General features: G+C 42.7%; 1 protein-coding gene across 4 annotated transcripts in view; it reads right to left on the bottom strand.

Annotated features, from left to right (window-relative positions):
- Positions 1-26929, bottom strand: part of ARHGAP26 (Rho GTPase activating protein 26) — a 473317-nt gene that overhangs the window by 438805 nt on the left and 7583 nt on the right. Inside the window, exon 1 of one of the 4 annotated variants that reach the window (XM_024994427.2) lies at positions 3177-10268. The exons of the other annotated variants lie outside the window; for them this stretch is intronic. The gene's annotated coding sequence lies outside the window, so the exon portion shown is untranslated. Of the gene's footprint in view, positions 1-3176; positions 10269-26929 lie in introns of those variants that run through there. 4 annotated transcript variants of the gene reach the window in all.

Genomic DNA, 26929 nt, shown 5'->3' with positions numbered 1-26929 from the left:
CCTTAAACAAGTTAAATCATTTTGACTGCGTATAGCTCTGTTAAAGGATACACCGAAAATAAGACTAGAATCAAAATGAAATCTGAAAAGTGACAACTCATCATATCCATTTATCTCCTTCATCACCAGTGATCATGGGACTGGGCCACAATGAGAAAATGGTAGCCATTACTGTAAAAAAGAAAATTCCCTGGACAGTTGTCATAAACAAATGCTTTATTCTTACAGAAGGTACCACAGAAGAGTTTTTCTCATCTCAGTGCTGACAGCCTCTAGAGCTGCCAGGGGTTTACGAGGGGACAGATACTCTTTGATGTTCTTCTTTTCAGTCCAGTTTTTATCCACTTTCTCCACGGTTACTGAATCTGACCCACGCCCACTCTAGTCTCACCAGATTGAAGGCAACTGCTTATATGGATACTCTAACCAAGGGCTGGCATTACAAATGAGCATGAATGGCATGGATTTAATTCATTTTTAAAGAGCACAGTGTTTCCTGAGACAGGCGGGTTACTCTAACCACCAGAGTTCAGAACAAGGCCTTTTCATCCTTATTCTCCACAAGGAAAACTGTTGGGTATGGTGACAATCTTCAAGCACAGGAGTAGCCAAAAGCGGGGGGAATTCGTCATCTTATTTGCCTTTCAGAGGCAATATATCTCCTTGGTAACAATTCTAAAAAAGAAAAAAGAAAAAAAAAAAAAAAACCTCTACTAAATCTTACACCTTAGCAGGCAGTCTAGAAAATATGCCTGTGATTCAGGCAAGACACACAGTCCTTTCTCTCAAAGGGATGCTTAGTTTGTTTTGTCTGTTTTTATCAAAAGGGGGCATCTAATATCTTTCCAAGTGGATCTCACAGCTTTCCTCACAAAGACAGTGGCAAGAGTGACAATACCACTACCTTCTAGGGTTGTTTTGAGGGTGTGTGTAGGATGTACAGAAAGGTCTGCCACACAGGGCATCATCGATGCATGTTAGTTATGACTGTCGCTATTCCCCAGCACAGTACTTGCAGCACGAAGGTTAACTTGGAAAGACAGGAGATAGAACCGGATGGTGTGCAAGACACGAGGCAAAGGTTCTTATGGAAATTCTCCAACACGAGACCAAAGAAAAGAACCAAAGCCAGAAAACAATTTTAAAAAGAAAGAAAAAGCTATCAGCCTGTGCCCCAACCAACTAAACCACACAATTAAAGGTGCCTCTAGCATAGGAAATAGCACCTACTGTGAGCTGATGACTGAACTGTACACACACACACACACACACACACACTCAGCCCGGAGCCCGTCTGTGCCCTTATATTCCTCACAGGAAGGGGAGGTTTGGACACTACATTTAAAAAAAAAAAATTTATTTTGGTTGTGCTGTGTGGTCTGTGAGATCTCAGTTTCCTGACGAGGGACTGAACCCAAGTCTCTGCAGTGAAAGCACCGAATCCTAACCACTGGACCACCAGGGAATTCCCTAGACACTTGCTTAAACTGAAACAAGACATGAGCCCAATATCATTTCAATCTACTCCTGTTTTCCTCCCACCTTGATGCCAAGACCCTCCAGCTTACAGACAGAGGCCATATGACTAGGAGACTCAAAGCACACATGAACACTGGAAACATGCTGCCGGGTTCCCACGGAGGACTGCAGAAAGTGGGGAAATCACTGACAACCACAACCAGGTCTATTGATGAAGCACAAATAACGGGATTAGACAAGAAAAAAGCTTGGCCTTCTAAAGGTAGTTTAATGGAAGAGAAGCCCAAAATAAAGGAAGGGAAAGGGGATTCCAATGAGTCATAAGAAATGTATGTGTCTCTCTGGTCCTCCCCAGCTCTGTACCCCAACATTTGAGTCAGGACAAATATATTCATCATTGATCCACTTAGTCTGCATTTTTTATAGTTATTTATTCTACAGCCAATGCTTTCTGGATAACCACTCCAGACAACGGCAACGTAAGCATGGCTCCTCTCAGAGCTTGCATTCAAGGACAGCAGGAGAATGAGCTACCCCCTGTACATCTGTTCCAATGGATCATTCATTTAACACTGTGCATCGCACTGTATCAGGCCAACAGGTCAAGCAGGTGAGGGAGCAGCCATGAAGCCAATTACAACCACACAGCTCGTGTCATTCCCCACAGCTGGCAGAACAAAGCCTCTGCAGGAGTTCACAGGTATAAATACTCCCAGCCTCACAGCATCGCTGGCAGGGCTGCTGAAAGATCAGGTCAGTACGGGAAGGATGAGGCTGGGGGGTCTCACCATATTGCAAATTAATAATTTCCTCCTCACGACCATTTGTGGAGTGGCTATTATACGCCAGTCACTGTGCAGACAACAAAGGATACAGCCCCAGAGCCTGTCCTCCTGGAGCTTAGAATCTAAGTGTACTTTTCAGTCTAAAGCATAATGAGTTATGAGAAGGATCCAACATGCAGAGGACACACCTCCAAAGGGAGAGAAGGATAAAATTAAAATATGCCTCTAAAAAACCCATAGTTGCTGTCCATCAACAATGAATGGATAAAGAAGATGTGGCACTTTATGTACAATGGAGTACTAGTGAGCTGTAACAGACAATGAAATTCTGCCATGTGCAGCAACATGGATGGACTTGGAGGGCAGTAGCCCAAGCAAAATACGTCAGCCAGAGAAAGGTACTGAATGATATTGCTTAGGTGTGGAATCTAAAAAATACAGCCAACTAGTGAACATAACAAAAAAGTAGCCGACTCACAGACATGGAGAACAATGGCTGTATGAACATGGCTGTCAGTGGGGAGGGAGGAGGGCGACATCAGGGTGGGGGGGGGCGGGATATGAACTCTTAGATGTAAGATAGGCTCAAGGATGTTATCGTACAACATGGGGAATATAACCAATATTTTGCAGTAAATGTAAATGGAAAGTAAACTTTTAAAAAGTATATACAAATAAAAAAATTTTTAATGGGATAACAAATGACAGCCCTTACCTCAAAAAAAAAAAAAAAAAAAAAAAAAATACCACCACACACAGTATCACAGTTGTTACTTGTGGTAACAGTCACTGCTGTAAGAGCTGCAATACGGCAGAAAAGGTGACCACACTACTGAGGTTTGTTAGGTTTGCCACAGCACACATTCGGGGCATCCCTTCAAGGTGTTCCAGATTGGGACGGAAGAGCCTCACCTCAACAGTGCTATGTGCAGGCCCAGGAAGCTGTCAAAGGTCTGCTGGGCTTTAAAGAGAACTTCCACATGCACAGCAGCCCAGCCCGGCAGATGACGAAGCCCAGCAGCAATCCCACCTGGATTCTTCTCTCAGCTCAGCCACACGTCCTATATGCCTGAGCTAGGCAACTGCTTTCTGGAATACAGTTTTTGTAATTTTAAGAACAACAGGAAAAAGGAGAAGCAGTGGGGAAGAAAGAGAGACACACAGGACCATTTCACCAAGTGCGTGGACACCAATAAAAGCGCTGAAAGCAGACTTTAGATGACATGATTTGGTTTGAAGTGGAAACTGCCCTTCCTCTTCCTCCTTCACACAACAAAGACCACTTTCACCATCACCACCCTTCCAGGCAGAGAGCTTTTGAAAGGCAGCTCTTGGGCAATCTATAACTTCCTAAAATGATGCGAAACACTTGAACTGAGTGGATTAGTGGAACATAATATCCAGCAAGCCCCCAGCCAAATCCCCCACTTCCTTGCTTCTGGATCCCAGCTAGAGACCAGAGGGGACTGGCAATGGCAGAAGAGGCCAAGGCAGAAGGTCACTGAACAGGGAAGCCTGGGGCAGTTTTCAGAGGAAGTAGCACTTGAGCTGAGATGTGAAGTAGTAGTTAGGGGAAGGGAAGCAGAGGAGTGCAGCATCAGAGGGAACCATGTGTGCCGAAGCCCTGTGATGGGAGCCATGTGAGCATCAAAGAGAGCAGAGGAGAGGCCTCGAAGCTGGAAAATACAAAGATGATGCAAGACGAAACCAGACTGGCAAATGGGCCAGACTAGGATACGGAGGTGCACTGGGCACCACTAAAGGGACTTCAACAGTATGTTGACATGCTCAGATTTTCACTTTGCAAAGATCATTCTGGCTACAAGCTAAACAATGAGTTTCGGTGCCAAATACAAGCAGCCACTGAAGGAAGACAAGTATCTGAGACACCAAGAAGTAGAAAGACTAGGGCACACGGGAAAGGAAGGAAGTTCAGCTGAAAGGAGATCCAGGCCTTTTCCTTGTAACTCGACAGCATCAATAATCAACTGGGAGCTCTTGAGAAAGACATGGCTCCAAGCCCCATTTCAGAACCTGATTTCAACAAGGCCCCAGGCAACTTAGATGCCCATTAAAGGTTGAAAAGCACTGCTCCAATACAGAGTGGGAACTGGTCTTTGAAGCTCATTAATTTATACCACTGAAGTCTTTTAAACACAGCTTTAAACAGTCTGTAATGAAGGTGAAAAACCTAATACCTCCCTTAAATCTTATGTAAAATGGAATCACAGACAACACCTGCTGGGAAAAAAACTCTTCCCAAACCAGCCAGGAGAGGAAATTGGCATTTCTGCTCCTTGACTTTGCTAAATCTGCACATATAACAACCACATAGGGTGACAATAGCTATGATACAAAGAAGCATCCTTTACCCACCCTCTAAGGATCTGGTTAACACACCTAGACAGAATCCAAGCTTCTGCCAAAGCTTCCAGAAGCATCTATGAGTCAGTCACCTTTGAGAGATAATCTTAATACTCACATAACCATTCACTGTGCTCTCCACTTTGAAAAATGAACGAAGTCACTTACAACACTCATCAATCTTGCAGATCACAATGCTATCTAATTATAAAGACGCTTGATGGCTCAATCACTGCTTTTCTGTGACGCCTAAAATAAGTCCTTTAATCATTACATGTCCCAGCTTTTTTCCCAATTGCAAAACAGGAACCCTAGCATTTATCCCTCCAAGTATGCTTTAGGGATTAGGGAAATTGTGTTTTCAATGCTCTTAGAGGTTCATCTGTGCTATTCAGTTCATAAAGCTTTGATTATGTCACTGTGCTACTCAAAAAACTTACACTGGCTTCCCAGTACCCACTAAATGCAGACAGTCTCTTCACTGTGGCACCCAACCCTTCTACAGTCTAATCCTCCAAACCTTGGCATACTTATTGCATAGATGCTCCAGCCAACCCAGGCTAGTAACGGTTCCTGAGCAAACTCGGGCCTTTTTGGTCTCCACTTTAGCTAGTAAGGTTCCTGGTAGAACTGGAACCCCACTGCCAATCCCTCCTAAATCCATACCCACTGTGTGTTGAGACTCAAAGTATGTTTAGGCACCAGCCAAAGGGGGATGAGGAAGGCACCAGGGATATCATATAGAAGAAGAGAAACACTCGGTGGGCTGAACCCATCTTCCACTGGAGGAACCAAAATAAATTCAGGAGGACCAAAACACAGAGTATAGACAGGACAATGATGTGAAGCTGGAGGAGCAGGCAGGGGCCGGAGTATGGAGGCTCAGAAAACACTATCAAGACATACGCGCTTTCTCCTAAAAGGGCTAGTGCAAAGGCTCTTGAGTGCAACCAGACTATAATACTTGAGAACTGTTTTAGGGAAGGCAGAAGGTACCTCTAAAAATGTTTTCTGAGTCTCTTTAAATCCACTTTGCCCACCAATGAAATTCAAGCTGTTTTTAGGAAATATCTGTGGCAATTTTAATAGTAGTACACCATCTCTTTTAACCAGAGATTATAATCACAGAACTAAAGACTTAGTAGGAACTTTAGCAATCATTTACTCTAACCCCTTATTTTAAAGATAAGAAAACTATAGTCCTGAGGGATTAAACGATTTGCTCAAAGACACAGGCAATTTGTGGTAGGGTCAATATTCAAACCCATCTCATGGATTTCTAGGCAAGAGAGAACAGGATATAAACATTCCAATATAGGAATCAAGGCATTCATTCATTCAACAAATATTTATGTACCGGATGCCATTTAAAGCATTGGGAGTACAGAAGTGAACCAAGACAAACACACTTGGCATTGTAGAAACCATAATAAATAAATTATACAGTATGTTAGAATGAGAAATGCACTATAGAAAAAAGTAGAACAAAGAAGTAGGATGAGAGTGGGTGGCCAGCTTAGATCTCACTGAGGAATGTCAACTGAGCAAAGACTTGAAGGTGAGCGCTTGCAGGATACTAAGGATTTGGAAAGTCATGTGATTTCTATCCATTCCATCACAGTTTGCCTGTACAAGTAAGTGCAAGTAACAGGCTGACATCCATACACCAAGTTCAACAAACAAAATCCACAATTCTAACGTTCTCTCTGATAAAACAGGAAAAAACAATTCTCCTCCCAGCTTTAAGAAGAGGTCCTGATGGGCTGATGAAGTGGAATGTAGTGAAAAAGTGGATAAGGAGGGAATTTCAGGCTGGAAGGAAAACAAGTACACATTCTGCATTCTGACAATGAACCAAGCCAATTTATTTCAGTTACTGCCAAACATGGATTAAAATGTGGGTCAGTTCCTGAACAGACCAGAAATGAAACTGAGATTGGCACCAAGTTCCCAAAAGCTGGTAGAGCTGTGCAGAGCAGAGAAAAAGTGAGCATAAAAAAAGAGGAAGAAGAATGGAAATTACAAAAACTCTTAGACCTCAACCCCATCTTCCCCTCGGAGTATATACACTGTGCAGTGCTCTAATGGGTCAACATCACGATTCCAAGAGGCGAATACTTTCTGAGCCATCCCCACAATAACCCAGTGAGGTGGGTACTTTTACCAGACTCATTTTTACATATGAGAAAACTGGGACAACTGAGTCTCTGAGACATTAAATGCCCACACAGACAGAACAGGAACCCAGGACCACCTGATTCCACAACCCATACTGGGACTCAGCAAACTGTGGTCCTTGGGCTACAATGGGTTTTTACATTACTAAATGGCTGCTTTAAAAAAAAAAAAAAAGCCTAAGAAAGAATATGTGACAGAGACGCTACATGGCCCATGAAACCTAAAACATTTATTATCTGGCTCTTTACAGAAAAAGTTTGCTGACCCTGTAGTCTAACCTACTACACTGGCCACCAGCAGGTTCAAACACCACAGGATGCATTATGTATTCCAAATTGTGTCATTAGGGGAAACAGGCTCTGGAAGATGGAGAACTAGTTCTCATATTGGCTGGGCTGCAAGATAATCCGTGGCTTGGGGTCATGGATCTGCTGCATTAAAATTCTCATACAGCACTTTGTATTTTTTAAAATTTATCCCAACAGGGACAGTCCCCTCTCACCGTCCTACCCACCAGACACCCCACCCCCAGCTTACTAGGCTCCTAAACACTATTCTCAGGTTGCTCACCATCAGCCCAATCCTAGTGGTCCCCAGGGCTTCTAAACTGTCTCATTTCCCTCAAATCTGAATCTTCAGGTTACCTCACTTAAAAATAAGTCTCTTATCCCAAATTAACTCACCCAAATGTGGCCAAGAACCATGAGGTATCTGAAAGGCATAACCCTTTCTCTTCCCTGGATGACCTGTTCAATCTAAACAGGCCAGGGTGGAGGAATTTGGTTGCCTTGGCTGCTAGGCAGCTATCCCCCCTTCTTCTGTATTTATAGCACCTTAACATTCCTCTGGGAGACCATTCCTCCCTGACACTCATAACATGTATTTCATATGCTGTTGACTCCACTGTGGGCTCAGGTCAGGCAAGCTTCAAGGATTATCTCAAGGATGTGCACATGATTCAATAAAAGGCAAAGAGAACCACACTCAGGGCTTTGGTTCAAACTCCTGGCCACAGGTTCTCTTGCCAACATAAGGAAAGAGGCTGTCTGAAAATGGCACCAACCTACAGGAAAGCGGCACGGAGAGATGCAAAAACTGGGCCCGCAGACACTGTGTGAGCCACGGGAGCCGGTACGGTGTGAACTCAGAACATCTCTGGCCTTTCCAGTTCCCCATCACAATCAACTCTCTGTTGTAGGCGGCTTGGACTGTGTCTTCACTCCTTCGCAACAGAAAGTGGCCTGTCTGGCACAGTCAAGAGTGGAATCGTCATGTCCACCATGTACTTTCTGAAAACAGACTGGGGGGCTAGTGATAACAAAAGCTGCCTTCACAGTCAGCAAAGGTCCAGACCAACAGACCACGTCCATGCAGACACGAGGGGAAGCTCACCTCTCTTTTCCCAACTGCTCTGGGAATGTGGGGATCCCTGAGAATGATCGTTCTCATTTAAGGCTCAGTTATCTGACTAGAGCTGAGACCAGTGGGATTAAAACAGTAAGACTCTCACAATCAGTCTTTCAAATTAGTATACTTGATCTCCTCCCACCCAAAACCAGTATCCCTCAAGCCTCCAAGGGAAAACAGAGAAAAAAGCCAAAGGGAATTTAACAGTCAGTGGGCGAGTTCTCTTGCTTCTATTCTCTTGCTTCTATTATGTCCAGGGTTGCTTGGCAACCAGCCTCAGCCTGGTCATTCCCGTGGACAAGCAGAAGAAACGAATGTCAGACCTCCAGGTCACACAGCATGTCCTGTTTATGCCCCGTGACTCCAGGGCAGGGGTGGGTTCGTGCTGTTCTACAAAACTGGCCAAATCCAGCCCACAGAGCACCTGCTGTCTTTAGGGGTTCTCCCACACTGCCCTCGAACCTTCGCCTTCAATGAATGTAAGCTGTGGATGTCTCCTCAAAATAGATTTAAAATGCTTTCAAAAACAGCTTGTCAGAAGAACAGAGAACAGCTTCTGACATGGAAAGAACTCTAATACTATTTATGAAGAACAGAAGAAACCAGCAGGGAGCAGAGGGCATGGTGCACACTCAGGAAAAAATGGGCCAGTTTGCGTTTCAGGTTCAGGATTTTCTGGAATCTTCCTTGACCCTGTATACTCTGAGGACACCTCCAAAGACCTGAGTGCTGAAAGCTCGGCCACTGTGCTATGCGACTCTAGGTCATGAGTTCCTTCCCAACAACTGAGAAGTCAGTGGGGACGGAGATTTCTGCATTTGGCAACACATTTTAGAAGTAACTGTGGCAGCCAATCCCTGCACGGTCAGTACGCTGCAGGGGGGTAAGGAAAGAATGTGGGTCAGTGAGTCTCCAGTGCTTAGATGTCTCCAAGCAGGGCGTCTGTGTCCACAAAGACGTGACGCTGCTCCTTCTCTCTCTCTTCCTGCTCCTAAATTAAATATCTAACCAAGGACAATGGCTTTCCACACAAAACAAAGACAGAGCCCAGGAGGGACAGGGACAAGAAACTCATGCTTGTGCTTAAATTCTATTTAGCAAGACAGAAGTCCTAAAAAGTAAGGGGCTGTATGGGAAGCACTGTCTTTAGTTGGCTGATCACTGTTAACACCCATTTGTCCACATGAAACTGCCCAAATGAACTGACAGTAAATCTTGTTTAAAAAAAAATTACTACTAGGTTTCAGGAAAAAATTTTGTACAGACATTATGCCTTGGCGGAGTGGTGTGTATCCTTTGGAAGGACAGTGGTTCCAGCTGGAAACACTGTAAGCAACATACAGCCTGCAATACAAACAAATATTTTTAAAATCTTTTTAGAGGAAAATGAAAAATAAGCCTTTTATGATTGATTATGAGGCTTACCAAGGATCCCTTTCCATTTGTGTTACTTTAAAATGAACATTAAAACTTGACAGTTTTATTTAAGATTTATTTACTGATGTCTACTCTGGCTCTTGGTTACTGTGTGCAGGCTTTGTCTCGTTACAGCAAGCAGGGGCTCCTTTTCATTGTGGGGCACAGTCTTCTCATTGCAGTGGTTTCTCCTGCTGCAGAGCACAGACTCTAAGCACACAGGCTCAGTAGTTGCAGCTCCGAGGCTCTAGCGTACTGGCTCAGTAGTTGTGGCACACAGACTTTAGTTGCTCGGCAGCTTGTGGGATCTTCCTGGACCAGGGATCAAACTGGTATCTCCTGCACTGGAAGGATATTCTTTACCACTGAGCCACCAGGGAAATCCAAAACTTAACACCTTTAAATGAGAGGTATGGAGGAGAACACCCTAATATTCAAATCTCTCTTTTTAAAGAAAAACAAAAAAGGTAAGCAAACATACTTATCGATTTAAGATTCAGTTGTAAGTCACTTTCTTCTAGGTGTGAAGATTATGAAAGGAGTCAACTCACATCAACTGGCCCAGCCAAGGGTATCTGAGCTTCCAGCTTGGTGCTACTTACATGGATTTTAGAACATCAGACTTCTCTTCCCTTTCCTCTGCATGATAAACATGAAATAAAGATAAGATATGGCAAGCATAAAAATAAAGAGGTAGAGAAAGATCTAAGAGAAAGAGGGCAAACACAGCAAAGGGATGGGCAGCAAGGAGGTAGCTGGTGAAGGCTCTTTGATCTGACTCTTGCCTTTTCTAACCCATCATCATTTCCTGTGCTACCCCAAAGGTAGACTAGACTGCCACCCCATCAGAGCAGCAACGTTGAATTTGTCCAAGAAAGAATCTTTAAATAAAATAAAATATAAAGAGAACCAAGGGATACCTGAGGCCATAAGCACTTAAGAGTGACTTTTAGAACACAGAGTCAAGTGGTTGAGGTGGGCTCTCTGAAGGGACACTTGACATAAGTCATTCAACATGCCCTGGGGAGCTAATGCCTATCCTTCTAAAACTCTTTCCAAAAATTACAGAGGAACACTTCCAAACTCACTCTACGAGGCCACCATCACCCTTACACCAAAACCAGACAAAGACAATACAAAAAAAGAAAACTACAGGCGAATATCACTGATTGCCATAGATGCAAAAATCCTCAACAAAATTTTGGCAAACAGAATTCAGCAACACATCAAAAAGCTCATACACCATGAACAAGTTGGGTTTATTCCAAGGACGCAAGTCAATCAATGTGATACACCACATTAACAAATTCAAAGATAAAAACCATATGATAATCTCAATAGATGTAGAAAAAGCCTTTGACAAAATTCAGCACCCATTTATGATGAAAACTCTTCAAAAAATGGGCATAGAATGAACCTTTAGTCAACAGAGTAAAGTCCACATATGATAAGCCTACAGCAAACATTATTCTCAATGGTGAAAAACTGAAAGCATTCCCCCTAAGATCAGGAACAAGACAAGGGTGTCCACTTTCACCACTATTATTCAACATAGTTTTAGAAGTCCCAGCTACAGCAATCAGAGAAGAAAATGAAATAAAAGGAATCCAGATCAGAAAAGAAGAAGTAAAGCTCTATTTGCAGATGACACGATACTATACATAGAAAACCCTAAAGATAGTATCAGAAAATTACTACAGGTAACCAGTGAAAGCTGAGCCCAGAAGAATTGATGCTTTTTAACTGTGGTGTTGGAGAAGACTCTTGAGAGTCCCTTGGACTACAAGGAGATCCAACCAGTCCATCCTAAAGGAAATCAGTCCTGAATATTCACTGGAAGGACTGATGCTGAAGCTGAAACTACAATCCTTGGCCACCTGATGGGAAGAACTGACTCACTGGAAAAACCCTGATGGTGGGAAAGATTGAAGGCAGGAGGAGAAGGAGATGATAGAGGATGAGATGGCTGGATGGCATCACTAACTCGATGGACATGAGTTTCAGTAAGCTCTGGGAATTGGTGATGGACAGGGAGGCCTGGCGTGCTGCAGTCCATGGGGTCACAAAGAGTCAGACAAGACAGAGCAACTGAACAGAACTGAATCAGTGAATTCAGCAAAGTTGCAGGATACAAAATCAATACACAGAAATCGCTTGCATTTCTATATACTAACAATGAAAAATCAGAAACAGAAATTAACGAGTCAATCCCATTCACCATTGCAACAAAAAGAATTAAATATATAGGAATAAACTTACCTAAGAGACAAAAGAACTGTACACAGAAAATTATAAGACACGGATGAAAGAAATCAAAGATGACATAAATAGATGGAGAGATATTCCATGTTCCTGGGTAGGAAGAATCAATACTGTGAAAATAACTATACTACCAAATGCAATCTACAGATTCAATGTGATTTCTATCAAATTACCAATGGCATTTTTCACAGAACTAGAACAAAAAATTTCACAATTCATATGGAAACACAAAAGACCCCCAAATAGCCAAAGCAGTTTTGAGAAAGAAGAATGGAGCTAGAGGAATCAACCTACCTGACTTCAGATTATACTACAAAGCTACAGTCATCAAGATAGTATGGTAGTGGCACAAAAACAGAAATACAGACCAATGGAACAAGAAAGAAAGTCCAGAAATAAACCCATGCTCCTATGGGTACCTTATTTTTGACAAAGAGGCAAGAATATACAATGGGGCAAAGACAGCCTCTTCAATAAATGGTGCTGGGAAAACTGGACAGCTACCTGTAAAAGAATGAAATTAGAACACTTCCTAACACCATACACAAAGATAAACTGAAAATGGATTAAAGACCTAAATGTAAGACCAGAAACTATAAAACTCAGACAAAAACATAGGCAGAACACTGGATGACATAAGATCCTCTATGACCCACCTCCTAGAGTAATGGAAATAAAAACAAAAATAAGCAAGTGGGACCTGATTAAACTTAAAAGCTTTTGCATAGCAAAGGAAACTATAAGCAAGGTGAAAAGACAATCCTTGGAATGGGAGAAAATAATAGCAAATGAAACAACTGACATAGGATTAATTTCCAAAATATACAAGCAGCTCACACAACTCAATACCAGAAAAACAAACAACCCAATCAAAAAGTGGGAAAAAGATCTAAACAGACATTTCTCCAAAGAAGACATACAGATGGCTAACAAACACAGGAAAAGATGCTCAACATTGCTCATTGTTAGAGCAATGCAAATCAAAACTACAATGAGATATCACCTCACACCAGTCAGAATGGCCATCATCAAAAAGTCTACAAACAATAAATGCTGGAGAGGGTGTGGAGAAAAAGGGAACCCTCTTGCACTGCTGGTGGGAATGCAAATTGATACAACCACTATGGAAGAAGGTATGGAGATTCCTTAAAAAACTAGAAATAAAACCACATGTGCATCAGCAATTCCACTCCTAGGCACATACCCTGAGGAAACCAAAACTGAAAAAGACATGTGTATCCCATTGTTCACTGCAGCACTATTTAGAATAGCTAGAGCATTGACAGATGAATGGATAAAGAAGTTGTGATATATATACACAATGGAATATTACTCGGCCATAAAAAGGAATGCATCTGAGTCAGTTCTAATGAGGTGGATGAACCTATAGCCTATTATACAGTGTGAAGTAAAGTCAGAAAGAAAGAAAAATATCGTATACTAACGCATATATACGGAATCTAGAAAGATGGTACCAAAGAATTTCCTTATAGGGCAGCAATGGAGAAACAGACATAGAGAAGAGACTTATGGAATGGGTAGAGGGGAGGAGAGGGTGAGATGTATGTTGAGAGTAACATGGAAACTTACATTACCATATGAAAAATAGATAGCCAATGGGAATTTGCTGTATGGCTCAGGAAACTCAAACAGAGGCTCTGTATCAACCTAGAGGGGTGGAATGGGGAGGGGGATAGGAGGGAGGTTCAAAAGGGAGGGGATATATGTATACCTATGGCTGATTCATGCTGAGGTTTGACAGAAAACAACAAAATTCTGTAAAGCAATTATCCTTCAATTAAAAAATAAATTAACTAAAAAAACAAAAATGCACTGGGGAGTTTAAAGGGTGGAATAGGCACATGACCTATAAACCAGGGTAATGACATAAAGGAGGGGGTTAGATGGTCAGGAGAGAACTCTTTGAGGGAACCTTCGGCTGAGTCCCGAAAGATGAGATGAAGCCAACCCTATGAAGAGCTGTAGCAAAGGCATTCTAAGCAATGGAAAGGTCCTATGGCTGGAAAGTGCCTTGTTCTGGATCCCTAGGTAAGTCAGCCTAGATATGCTCTCAGGATGCCGTGTGAGAACCGGCACTGTTTTCCTTAGAACTGCCCAAGTGTTCATGGCTGCTGAGAGGCAGGAGTGACTGAGGGGAGGGGGGGGAGAGACAGGAGGGCACGCGCAGCGAAATGACTGGAGTTGGAAATGGAGATGATTCATGACCAAAGGACAGAGATCACCAACCTGCACTTAACACCAACATTTATCTAAAACACCACTTTTGTCCAGTCCTGCAACAGATACTTGAGGTTAGACTCAAGGAAGAATTCCCTGTTAGAATTCAGTTGCCTGCACAAGAAAAGTTCACCTCTGTGTAGTGAGGCTGGGGGTGGGATGGGACCACTGCTCATGGGATGTGTTACTTTTAGAGTGGTTTTTGACAAGTCAGCATCAGAATCTTGTGAGCAGACGTGTATAAAACCAAGCCATCAAAACATTACTGACTAGAGTATGAGGCCCAGTTTAACTTTTAGAGATAATCCCCAATACATGGATTCATCTCCAGTGAGAAAGTCAGAGATTCAAATGTAGACACTGCACAAAGACTACTTTTACAGTACCTATATTATTCCTACCTTACAAAGGGTGAAATAGTCATTACAGTAGCAACAGCTGCAGTGATGTGGGGCCAGATGCTGTTCACAACTAGCTCATTTAATCCTCACAATGTTCTCAAGCAAGCACTGTTATTCTCACTTTATAAAGGAAGAAAGTGCTTCCCTCAGGGCTCAGCTGGTAAAGATCTGCCTGCAACATGGGAGACCTGGGTTCAATCCCTGGGTTGGGAAGATCCCCTGGAGAATGGAATGGCTACCCACTCCAGTATTCTGGCCTGGAGAATTCCATGGACTGTATAGTCCATGGGGTCACAAAGAGTCGGACATGACTGAGCAACTTTCACTTAACTTCACTTCAAAGGAAGAAACAGAAGATTTAAGGGATTGGGCTAAGATTATAGTCAACTGTCCACCGCTGGTTAAGAGCAAAAGAGTCCACATTGGCTCAAAATTCTAACCCTGAGTCTAACACTTTTTATTTGGATAAGTTATTTTTGCTTTCTATGTCTCCGTTTTCTAGTCTATAAATTGGGATATTACTACATACCTCATAATACTACTGTGAAGGTGCAATGAAATAGTTTATAAAATACATAATAAAAGGTTCTGACATATTAATAAACAGTTAAGTAGTGGTAAACATGTTACTAGTTATTATGTTCAAATGAATGAAATCATATGCATTCAATATATGAGACTCTTCATTCTGTGCCACTCAAAAAAGACATCCACTTTCTGTCTCCAAGGTTCTGCTCAACCTGTAGGAAAAGAAGGGAACAAGCAGAGAGATGAGAACTGAATCTTAAAGACAGGAAAAGAAACGGGGCAACCTATGTAAATACTCTTAAGGAGCTAATGATGGCATAGCTGTAAGAACATTCATTATAGATTGGTTAACGAACATGAAAAAGTAGGCCATTAGTAAGTCTTGACAGAGCATACCTGAAATACTACATAACCACTAAAAACAATCTCAGAGAGTGTATAATCATAAGGAAAGATGATCATAACCTGAGTAGAAAAGACAATAAAACCAAAATGAGTATCTCTAATCAGTACTATTGGCGTGATTTGCATTTTCCTTTTATTCATCTGTAATTTCTAAGTTATATCTAATTGGCATGTTACTGGTATAATCGGAAAAAATACAAGTTTGTTTTTGGATTGTTTAATTTTTTTTTTAAGAATTAGTTTATGTGATGAAAAAGGCGAAAGAGATACACTTCAGAAGAAGGCTGAAGAGGCGTACTGTATTTTCATAGTATCACGCCATTTAACAACTTTGTGGGTTGTTCAGCTGGAGGGAGGGAGATATAACCCATCTGATCCAGGTGCCATTTAATTATGCCCAAAATATATTATTTCCAGAGATTATACTAGTAAAGACTGAGATGTCATACCCCGTTTCCTGACCTATCCTAAATAGGTTTCTAGGTCTCTAATCAGCATTATAAATATACATAATTATATCTGGATCTGTTCAACTAACCCAAATAACATGCTCTCATTCAGCGTCCCCAAATTTATCTTCATGAAATACAAATCACTGACCTACTTTTGTTGAAGATAATCTTAACAGCACCCCCATCTCAATGACAAAAAAAATGAGGCTTGCATCAAGTCCCATTAGGAGAAGAAAAAAAATATGCTCCTCATCAGAACAGCTAACCAGGGGCCAAACATTTTACACCCTCACTGGTTCTGAGCAGTTTTCACCTCTGGAACCTAACACAGGAAGTTTAACAGGAAACGGGACCCCACACCGTGCTATCTACAACACAGTGGCAACTCAGAGCCCACATTTCTTCCTGGCAGTCACCATAGTCACCTCAAATCTAGAAGTCTTTTTAAGTATTACCCTAGCAACTCTGGAAATTGATTTCAGGTCATTCTCATTTATAAACGGTTTTGCTTTTCAAAATCAAGAGGTCAGAGATCAGTCACTTTTTTTTGCCCTCTGGCAAGGCAAGATGTGGGAAGGGCACAGGGAAAGAATGAGAGAGGGAAACAAAAACAAAAGAAAAGAAGAGACAGAAGCAAATGAGAGAAAGAGAAAACAAATAGACGTAGAAAATGTGTTACCTACATCTGGGCTGGCATTTCCTAGAACAATGCAAGGTCTTTTGTAGGGAAGAAAGACTTTCATGTTAAGACCTTAGACACCATCATTTCAGCACAAGAAACTTACTTCTTTACCAACATTCCTAAAATAAAGCTAAAACCCTCCAAATGTGACTATCCAAATCAGTGTATCACTGAAATTTTTCCCACTCTAGAAATAAATGTTCTTCTCTTCTGCTCAAAACAAGGCATCTACCTACTGGATATTGGGTATTCCTCCCCACTTACACCAGATTACCCTCTCCAAAGCAAGATCAAAACAGAGAAAGACGGGATAAAAGAAGTCCTAACGAGAGACGTACATGCACTCAGGGATGAGTGTGAATTAGTCCCTGCCACACTAGCACATTTGTCAGGGGGTGAACAGAATACAGAAAAACTGAGTTCCAGATCCAAACACCTTGGTGCTGAAACTGCAGCATTCTGGAAAAGTGCAAATTATCTGGATGCACCAAAGGAAACAGCTGCTGCTCCTAAGTCGCTTCAGTCATGTCCGACTCTGCATGACCCCACAGACAGCAGCCCACCAAGCTCCTCTGTCCACAGGATTCTCTAGGCAAGAATAGTGGAGTGGGTTGCCATTTCCTTCAAGGAAACAGATCTATAGTTTAAAACGATCTAAGGACAAAGCAGACAGGCGAGCACCACACTTTGAGTTAAAATCTTGAGTGGCTGACTAGAGCTGGGGAGATGGGGATGCTGGCGAAGGAGTGCAGGATTTCTTTTGAGGATGATGACCAAACATATTCTAAAATTACTTGTGGAGACGGGTGAAAAATTCTGTGAACATACTTAAAGTCATGAACTGTACCTTATAAATGAGTGAACTGTGGGGTATGTGAATTACATCTCATTAAGTTACTTTCAAAAACCCTACGGCAGGACCTCCAAGGTCTCTGCCCACCATTGCTTAACTCCATGCCAACACATTTGAGGAGCTCAGTGATCTGACTGAGTTGTCACAGTAAGAAGCATGAGTCATCCTTTTCCTCCGTAACATTTCACAAGTCTCTCATTTAAGATAACCACCAAAAAACATTTCAACCTTCTTTTTAAGGGGCTCAGTTCTCCAGATCAGAGGGGAGGTGGAGAATATGAGACCCCAATATTCAAAACTAAGATTTGTGAAAACAAGCCAAATATAGGTTCTTGTCGGCTGATAACCATCTTCACGCTTGAACTCTGCACCTCAAGTGCAAAATCCCAAGCCCTGCTGGGATTCTCCTTTCATCACAGTATGATGTGATGCCAGCCAGAAGAGACAGGGGACAGGAAAGCAAGCCAAAGACAGAACCCACAAGATACGGGGGCCAAAAGCTCAGTGCCACTCCAATTTTCTAAGCACTGGAGCAGAGCTTCCCGCTGGGGAACTGATTCCAAGCATGCTGGCTATATAGAGAGAAACAGAATTTATTTCCAGAGAGAGAACCATCTTGTTGCTCTACACAGAGCTGACAATATGGTGGTTTGCTAACCTTGCACACTGAGCTCAGGGCAGCTTCGGTCAGAGGGCTGGGAGGGGGCAGCAAGCAAAGTCATCTGTGGCTTCCAAGGCCTGGCCAGCAGGCCAGACACCTCTGGGTGTGGCTGGGGCTGGACGAGGCTGCAGATGCCAAGGTGCCCATCCCCAGGGCCTGCCTGGTCTCCGCGCTGCCCACAGTCAGAGTCATGAGGCTGATGCTCTGCTGGGTACCGGCCCAGGGCAGGATTTGTGTCAACATCTCAAGGAACCAGTCAGATACAAATGCAAACCCCCTTCCCTGTCTTTGGAAGAGCAGCCTACAGAATTTCTTAAGAAGCAAATCACAAGGGGAAAGCTGCACGGGTCAACACCCCAGGGTCCCAACAGCGGTAGCTGTTATCTGCTCCGTCACCCAGTCCTTCCTAGGAGGCTGAGAACCCACTGAGATCAGAAGAGAGATAAGGAGGAGCTGTTGCCAGAAATGAGTTCTCCAAAGGCACCTTGGAGGTACCCCAGCCCTCTCTGGGTTTGGTGCACAGTTCGTCCTCCAGAGCCATCCGCCAGTCCCTCTGCGGCTCTCCAGGAGACAGGGTTCCCCCCACCAGCAGTGCAACAACAGCTCAGTCAGCTCATTATGCTTCTTCTAGGTTTTTAAACAAAAACCATGCAATATAATCACAGGCTCTGATCCCAAATGACTTTAACCCTGACAGTACTCACTGTGGGGAAATGTGTGCCCTGTGACTGTGAGCAGGAAGTTTCCCTTCAGGAGCTTCCAGGCCTCCCCAGGCTCATGGGACGATTGGATCCTAGGCGTGGAGCCACATGCTGAGATGTTCTGAAGCGGGAGAACCTGTACCCTTTGGAGCCAATTCCCCATCATTCCTTGACCTGCTCTAACGGCTCCTTCCAGAGACAAATCTAGAAATGACAGTAGTGACATTCCAATTGCAGAGGACTTACCACGGGCCTGCTTACCCGTCACGATACCTATGATAATCTCATTTACTCCTCACAATAATATCAGATGGTGGATACGTGTCACCCTCGTACTTAAACCTCTTTCTCCGGTTTCAAAGGGCAAAATTCAAAGGCTTTAGGCAAGCCCTCACCCACACTGCCCAGGAAGACACACCTCATACTTAATCCGAACAAATCTCTCCATCCCTATTCCACCCACCTCTTCTGCCGAATGCTGATGCTGATGCCACAATTTCGGCCCCCGCGCTCTCCTCTCATTCCATGCCAGTGGTTCTCCAACTGTGCTGCACATTAGCAGTACCTGGGGTGTTTTTAAAATTCCCCTGGCACAAGTTGCAACCCAGACAAATTACATTAGAATCTCTGGGGTGAGTCCCAGACTCCCAGTGACTTCAATGGACTGCTTGGGCCTCTAATAACACCTGGTGAGACCCAAACCCACAGCAGTACCCCCTCTCTCTCTGGGGCCCCTGGCCTGTTTTTCCCTCCACCTGGTACGTGTCTCCAACTGTAGGTCCCATGGAAATAACTCAGCAAGGACTCTTAGCCTCGTGTCCCCCACCATACACTGCAGATCTTCTCTGGGGGTGCACAGTTCAGCCAGGGACACCCCTGCTCCCTCTTCCTCTGTTCTCCTCTTCAGTCACACCAGCAGGTCTTCCGTGAAAAGTGCCATGGTATCTTGATTTCTCTTCTATAATTTATGGGTGTTTGCTTGAATATTCAAATAATGATTCCACTGAGTAAAACAGATTTTCAAGAAGTGTACTCCGTGCCACTGGCTTTGCATACTCCCTGGCACACCGCCACCTACCCCGACACCAGCACCTGAGTCTGAGAAGCACATCTCTGCCCTTCGCTTCCCTCCTGGCACAATGGCCACATAGTGTCTGTTCTCTGACACACTTCTGCTCCAGGACAGCACAAAGCACAGGGAAGCTCAGATCGCTGATAGAATATAGTTCTGTTTTAGATCATACAACCACCGATACTTTTCAATGTAATGATTATGAATTAATGACCACTTGAAGATAATCTAGGAAAAAATATTACTAACCACATCAAACCCATGATTTCAGGATGCTATAACGTTCTCTTTTGAAATAAATGTAATTTTTAATGAGTAGACGTTTTCAAAATAAATAAACCGTGGTAAGGTGGCGCAGAAATGACCTAGGTGATTTTAGAAGACTGATGGTTAGGAACACTGCCTCCCTGGACTGGCCTTTCCCCAAGTCCTCTGCTAGCTCCCCAGAGATCCTCTTGACCTGCCAGGAGTCATTGTACTGTGGACGGTCTATGGTTCCCTGGCCTCCTGAAGACGCCGAGCAACCAGAGCAGTCACTATGCTCGCCCCATCCCAGAACCCCATTACCAGGAGCCTTCCACCACAGTGTGAGTGGTCCCAGGCACTGAACTAGAGACCACAGACAACACGTGCCCTCCATCAGGGCAAGTGCCAAGCTCTGCTGAAGAGGCAGGCAGCAGAGAGAGGTCAGACGAAAATGCCCAGCTCCCTTGCCACTTCCCAGAAAAGCTTCACAGACAGACAAGCTGTGCCTACTGGCTCAGAATAAAAGTCTTCTGTCAACAGATGTGGGAGCCTGCCCTCCTTCACACGTGACAAACCTCCCAAGTAAAGCACACACTGCACCAAGACAGCGCTCCACTGCACCCTCACCAGAGGCACAGACAAGCTCTCCGGGGCCCACTCGCAAGGCATCACCAGTCCAGCTCTGGCTCATTTTAGGGAACAATTTTGTTGTCACTTCTGATCCCAGAATGAAGTACACACAAACTGAGGAGTAGGAAATGGACAAAACCCGAAGCACTGCTTTATTGCAGGCGCCACTCTACGATAAATCAAATGATGGATTCCCTTTCGACTCCAAAAATGTGATTTATAAAATTCAGTTCACTCAGAACTTTTCAGAAGCACTCCTATGAGATACCCATTGAAATGAAAAGTGTACGCACCCTCTGGCCCAGCAGTTCCATTTCCAGAATTCACCCTACAGATCTACTCACTCATCTGCCCATGACAGGTGGTACCAGGAGGTTCACAGCAGCATTGCTTATAGTAGCAAAAGGTTGGAAATTATCTAAATGTCTATTATTTGGTGGTGGTTTAGTCACTAAGTCATGTCTGACTCTTGCAACCCCATGGACTGTAGCCCACCAGGCTCCACTGTCCATGGGGTTTCCCAGGCAAGAATACTGGAGTGGGTTGCCATTTCCTTCTCCAGGGGAACTTCCTGACCTGGGAATCGAACCCACATCTCCTGCACTGCAGACAGAGTCTTTACCAGTTGAGCCACCCAGGAAGCCTGATTAAATAAATTATGTCCATACAGTGCCATACAATGCAATGCTAAAAATGAATTTGCTCTATATGTACCAAAGTTGAATAATATTCAAAATGCATTAAAATAGTACAAAATGCAAATATATGCAAAACAGTGCATATGGCTTGCTACCGGAGAAATATATAAATATGTATTTGCTGGCACATGCATAAATTATATCTGAAAAATACTCAAGAATGGGTGAAATGCTGTCTCCAGTAGAAGAACCAGGAATCTGGAGACAGGAGGCATCTAAGGATGCTTGCATTCCTTCCTGTCCCTTCTAAATTGTGTACTATTTACAGGTATTAGTGACATAAATTTTTTAAAAAGAAACATAGGTATGAATTAAAGTAAAAATGCTGTTTTAATTTCATCTCACTTGCTCAACTGATAATAATCTTGTACACTTGACCCACCAGTGTAATAACAAGATACAGTCAGGAATCTGTTATGGTTTGGGCTCAATCTGCTTGACAGTCTCTGTGGCACAGAAATAGCCTCAAGTTCAACTCGATCTACCTGGAAACCTACCTAAAGTCTCACGGGAGAAGCCACTTCATCTTTTCAAAGTGTTCAAATCAGCCTGGAATAAACTTAAAAGCACATTTGACAGCAAGATCAGATGAGCTCTGAAATCAACGCGTGGTGTCTTTACAAACCATGTAAAATGGGATTTATTTTGGCTTTTCCTGTGTGGCAGCAGCAGGAATCAAATCGTAGCTACTGGCTTGGCCAAAGGAAGCCAGCCAGTTAGCAAGGTTTGATCCAGAATTCCCAAGCCCCTCAACCCTTTATCCATCTGGCAAAGAAAACACACACACACAGAGACAGCCCCCTCCAGCCCCAGGAATCTCCACTTTCTAACTATAGTAACACTGCCCAAGCCTCCAGGCTCACCCCCTGCAGCATTCCATGCCTTCCTACCAAGGTGAAATGAGCCAGATATAAACATGCCGTGACAGCTTCTGGCCCACACTGCCAAGCTGTTTTCCTTACTATTTCCTCTCTTTCTCCACTCTGCGTTTCTACAAAATGTGTAAACTCCAGTGACTCTAATTTGTAAATATTCCTCTGGCCACCAAGGCTATTTTCCTCACCCTAACAAATGTGATTTCCCTGAAACTTGAGGTTGGAACAGCCTATTAGATATGGGCAAAGCCACATCCCATGTCCCATTTTATCTGTAAGAACTTAGAGCTCAGAAAGGATATCAGACAGGTCCAATGTTAATTAGGACACAGCCAATTAATTGTAATCTCTCTCTTTTCTAGTCCCTGGTTCCTTCAGAATCCATGCCAGCACCTAAAAGAAGAGCTTGTCCTGTTAAGGCTGCTTCCAATTAAAGCAAAACGTTAAGCTTCAGAAACAATCTAACAACACACTTAAAACAGTGCCAGACAAATGCCAACTAGACAGGGATGCCAAGGACCTAAAGAGTCAATGTCAAGGAGCTTGTAAAAAATAATAAATAAATAGATTGGAGCTGGCAATAATTCCGCTTTAAGGAATCTACCCCCATGGAACTACTAGGACCCACACAGAAAGCAAAGTGTGCAAATCATCACTGTAGCACTTTCTCTGATAGTGAAAACTGAGGCAATCCAAATATCCCTCAACAGGAGAAGGGGTAAATCAGCCATGGTGTCGCCACATAGCAGTGCTCTCTGCAGGTGTTAAAAGAATACACTGTATATGTGTACTGACATGGAAGACCTCTAAGACATAATACCAACCAGAAAAGCAAAACACAGACTAATTCATATCCTATAACTCCACTTATGAAAACAACAAATATGCACAGAAAAAGGACGAGTAAAAGAGCACATCGGTGGCTAACTCAGGCAAGGGGGTGCTTTACTCTGTACACTTCCACACTCTGCGGTTCTTTTATGAGTGTATTCATGAAATGTATAATTTTTTGTCTTTGCACTATAAGATTAGGTCATCCATTTACACTGTTCATCTTCCCCCAAACCTAATCCTTCCCAAGTGATCCTTATTTCAGAAAATAGCACCATCATTCACATAACTGCTCTAGCTAAAAACATTTGAGTCATTCTTGATTTTTAGTCTCAAAGCCTAAATCTGATCAAATAGTGATCTCGTGGGCTGGACTTCCAAAAACACCCAGAATCTGACCTACATCTCCAATGCTGCCCCCTGCCCAAGGTGCCACTGCCTCTTACTTCACCTATTATACAGCCTCCTAACTGCTCCCCTTGCCTCCATTCTTGCCCCACTAAATTATTCTCTACACAGTGGTCCCCATAATCTCTTAAAGCACAAGAAGGATGATGTCACAACCTTCCCCTGACTTTCCATCACACTCAGAATGAAACTCAAAGTCCCTTTGGGAGTCAAGACCTCGAGGACTTGGCTCCCAGCCTCTCTCCCTGTTCATCTGCCATCGCTCTGCTCCAGCTACACTGGCCTCCCTGCAAGCCCTGGGACACCCCATAATTCCTCTCACCTCAAAACTTCTGCATCTGTTACCACAACCTTAAAAGCCCTTCCTCAAGGCCAAGGCTTGGATGACATAGTAAGAGCAAAGCAAGACTCCATGTTTGTTGAATGAAAGCCTTCCTGTGATGGCCTAAGATATACAATTTAAAACATACTGGGTTATAATTTTAAAAATTAAAACTTGAGTCAGTCACAAGTGTATGACACTTAGCTTCATACTGGCATCTCTCCTTTGGCTAACTTTTTAAAATGTAATGGCCTAGACCGGGTAACAAAGTCACCTTCATGAACTGCTTTCCCCAATAGCTTCATGGTGACAACACTTTCTCCCTGACCCATTCTCATTTTGTCAATTCATGGGGTTTGTGATCATTAGCTTACATTGGCCAGCATTAGGAAGTTCAGCCTGGGGCCTCTCCCCAGAGGGACGCTGACTGGCCTAACTAGAGCAGAAATCTGAACCATAGCCTTGTCAGAATCACCTTTCAAGCCCTGGGATGTGAAACTGATCAGTCAAGTACATCTGAGGTTGAAGCAAGTAGAAGCAAAAAGTCCCCAAATGAGGGCAAATAAAGTATACCCAATGGTGTTCACTTACTCATCAAAAGTTTTACGGAAAAAGTAAAAGAATTAAGGGCTTCCCAGGTGGCTCAGTGTTAAAGAATGCAATGCAGGAGATGCAGGTTTGATCCCAGGGTCAGGAAGATATCCTGGAGAAGGAAAGGGCAACTCACTCCAGTATTCTTGCCTAGGAAATCCCATGGACGGAGGAGCCTGGTGGGCTATGGTCCACAGGGTCACAGTCAGATACAACTTGGAAACTGAGCATGCACGCACAAAAGGATTAAAAAACAATCCGAGATGTAAACAGTGCCCATCTAAAAGATCTGAACAGACACTTCAGCAAAGAAAATGCATCAGTGGCCAATGAGCTTATGAAAAGATGCTGGACATTGTAAGTATCACAGAAATGCAAATTAAAACCAAAAGGTACCACTTCCCACCCACTGGGACGGCTACAATCAAAAAGACAGACAATAGCAGGTATTGGTGATAATGTGGAGAGACTGGAACCCTTGGATGATGCTGAGGGGAATTTAAAAGGATGCCTCTGGTGCAGAATAGAGTTTGGCAGGCTTTTACAAAATTAAACTTAAGTTTATCTATACAACCTAGTAATTCTACTCCTAGGTGGGAAATTAAATAAGAAATGAAAACATATGTCCATACAAAGACATGTATTTCACAGGCTGAAACTATTCTGCATGATACTGTTAAGGTCAATACATTTCTCAAAACCCACAGAATATACAACACAAAGAATGAACCCTTATGTAAACTATGGACTTGAGTTATAACACTATGTCATTATTGTAACAAATGTACTGAGAGAAATGGGTGTGAGAGGCTATATGGGAACTTTCTATACTTTCCACTCAATATTTCTGTAAACCTGAAACTGCTCTAAAAAATAAAGTCTATTAATCATATTTTTTTTAAGGAGGGAAGGGGGAACTTAAGCCTCAAATCAGTGGGCTGAGTGCTATAGATTATTGTCGTTCAGTCGTTAAGTGGTGTCCAACTCTTTTGCGACCCCAATGAATACAGCCCTCTGTCCATGAGATTTCCCAGACAAGAATACTGGAGTGGGTTGCCATTTCCTTCTCCAGAGGATCTTCCTGACCCAGGGATCAAACCTATGTCTCCTGCATTGAAGGCGGATTCTTTACACTGGGCCACGTGGGAAATTATAGATGCAATTTATTTACAGATTATAGATGCAATTTATTCAGTCCAATCCAGAACTGAATAACTGGATTAAAGTGGAAGGACTTTTTTCAAAGCCAGTGTTATATAAAAACTACAAAATCTTGTTTGGATATAATTTGCAGATGTTTATATTTGTATGAGTAATATTCCAAATGTCAGTATTGCAAATTACCACCATTTACAAATAATTAGGAAATGCTTTTTCTTCTTTTATTCGAAAGGTGCTAAAGCAAAGCAAAAGAGCTGAGAAAAAAACTTTTTGTTACCTAATTCCATATGCATTTGATCCTTTAGGATTTGTTAAGTAAAAAATAATATTAGTCCTAAACAAAGCAGGTCGGCACTGAAGAGCCTTTGGGAGTTTATACTATTAACGAAGGACTCATCTCACTACTGCAAAAACCTACATCAAATCCTAAAGAAGTACAAAAGGGTGACGTGTTTTTAAGCACACCACTCTTGATGATTTTTTTTCCACTCTCGTTTTAATGAGCAAAAAGGACAAACTATTTATCTTAACAAATCAGACCCAGGAACAGGTTTTTGGCCTCCATGTTCAACTCTCTACTACCCAGTTAAAAGAGAATAACTTTCATTCACAAAATAAATAAGTCATGGAATGTGATGCATAGCATGGTGACTATAGTTAATAGTACTATAATTTGAAAGCTGCTAAGAGAAGACGTCTTAAAAGTTCTCATCACAAGAAAAAAAATTCGTAATATATGTATGGTGATGGATGTTAACTAGACATATTGTGGCGATCATTTCATAATATATACAAATAGCGAATCATGACATTGTACACCTAACACTAAAAAATGTTCTGTGTCAATTATATCTCAATTTTTTAATATTTCAACTGAAAAAAGAAATGTTAGAAAAGTATGCATTTTCTAAATAACATTAAAAAGAAGAGAGAGACTCACTGGTAATCAGTGCTACCCCCAAAGAGCAACTCTACTGCTTCAAAAAGCCAAGAAGTAGTCAGGCACCCTTACTTGTGCCTCACTAGCCTACAATGGTTCTTTAATCCCACGATGATGAGAACACAAAACTTCAGAGCACAATACAAATCTTGGCTATTCTTTGCAACCAGGACTCAGAGAGTGAAAAACAATGGGTCCAATATTCTCACTTAATCTAACACCTGCTGCACGTTTCTCCTGTTTAGCGTCTAGCTCTCTGAAGAATTTGTATCTTCACTGCCGAAGTGTTTATTGAAGCACTGATGGGTCATGTTTAAGAGAAGCCCTGCAGTCCATTGCCAAG

This window comes from Bos taurus, chromosome 7 (assembly GCF_002263795.3).
Source record: "Bos taurus isolate L1 Dominette 01449 registration number 42190680 breed Hereford chromosome 7, ARS-UCD2.0, whole genome shotgun sequence".
Taxonomy (NCBI): domain Eukaryota; kingdom Metazoa; phylum Chordata; class Mammalia; order Artiodactyla; family Bovidae; genus Bos; species Bos taurus.
The sequence above is the reverse complement of the archived record's forward strand: the minus strand, read 5'-3'. Positions and strand labels throughout refer to the sequence as shown.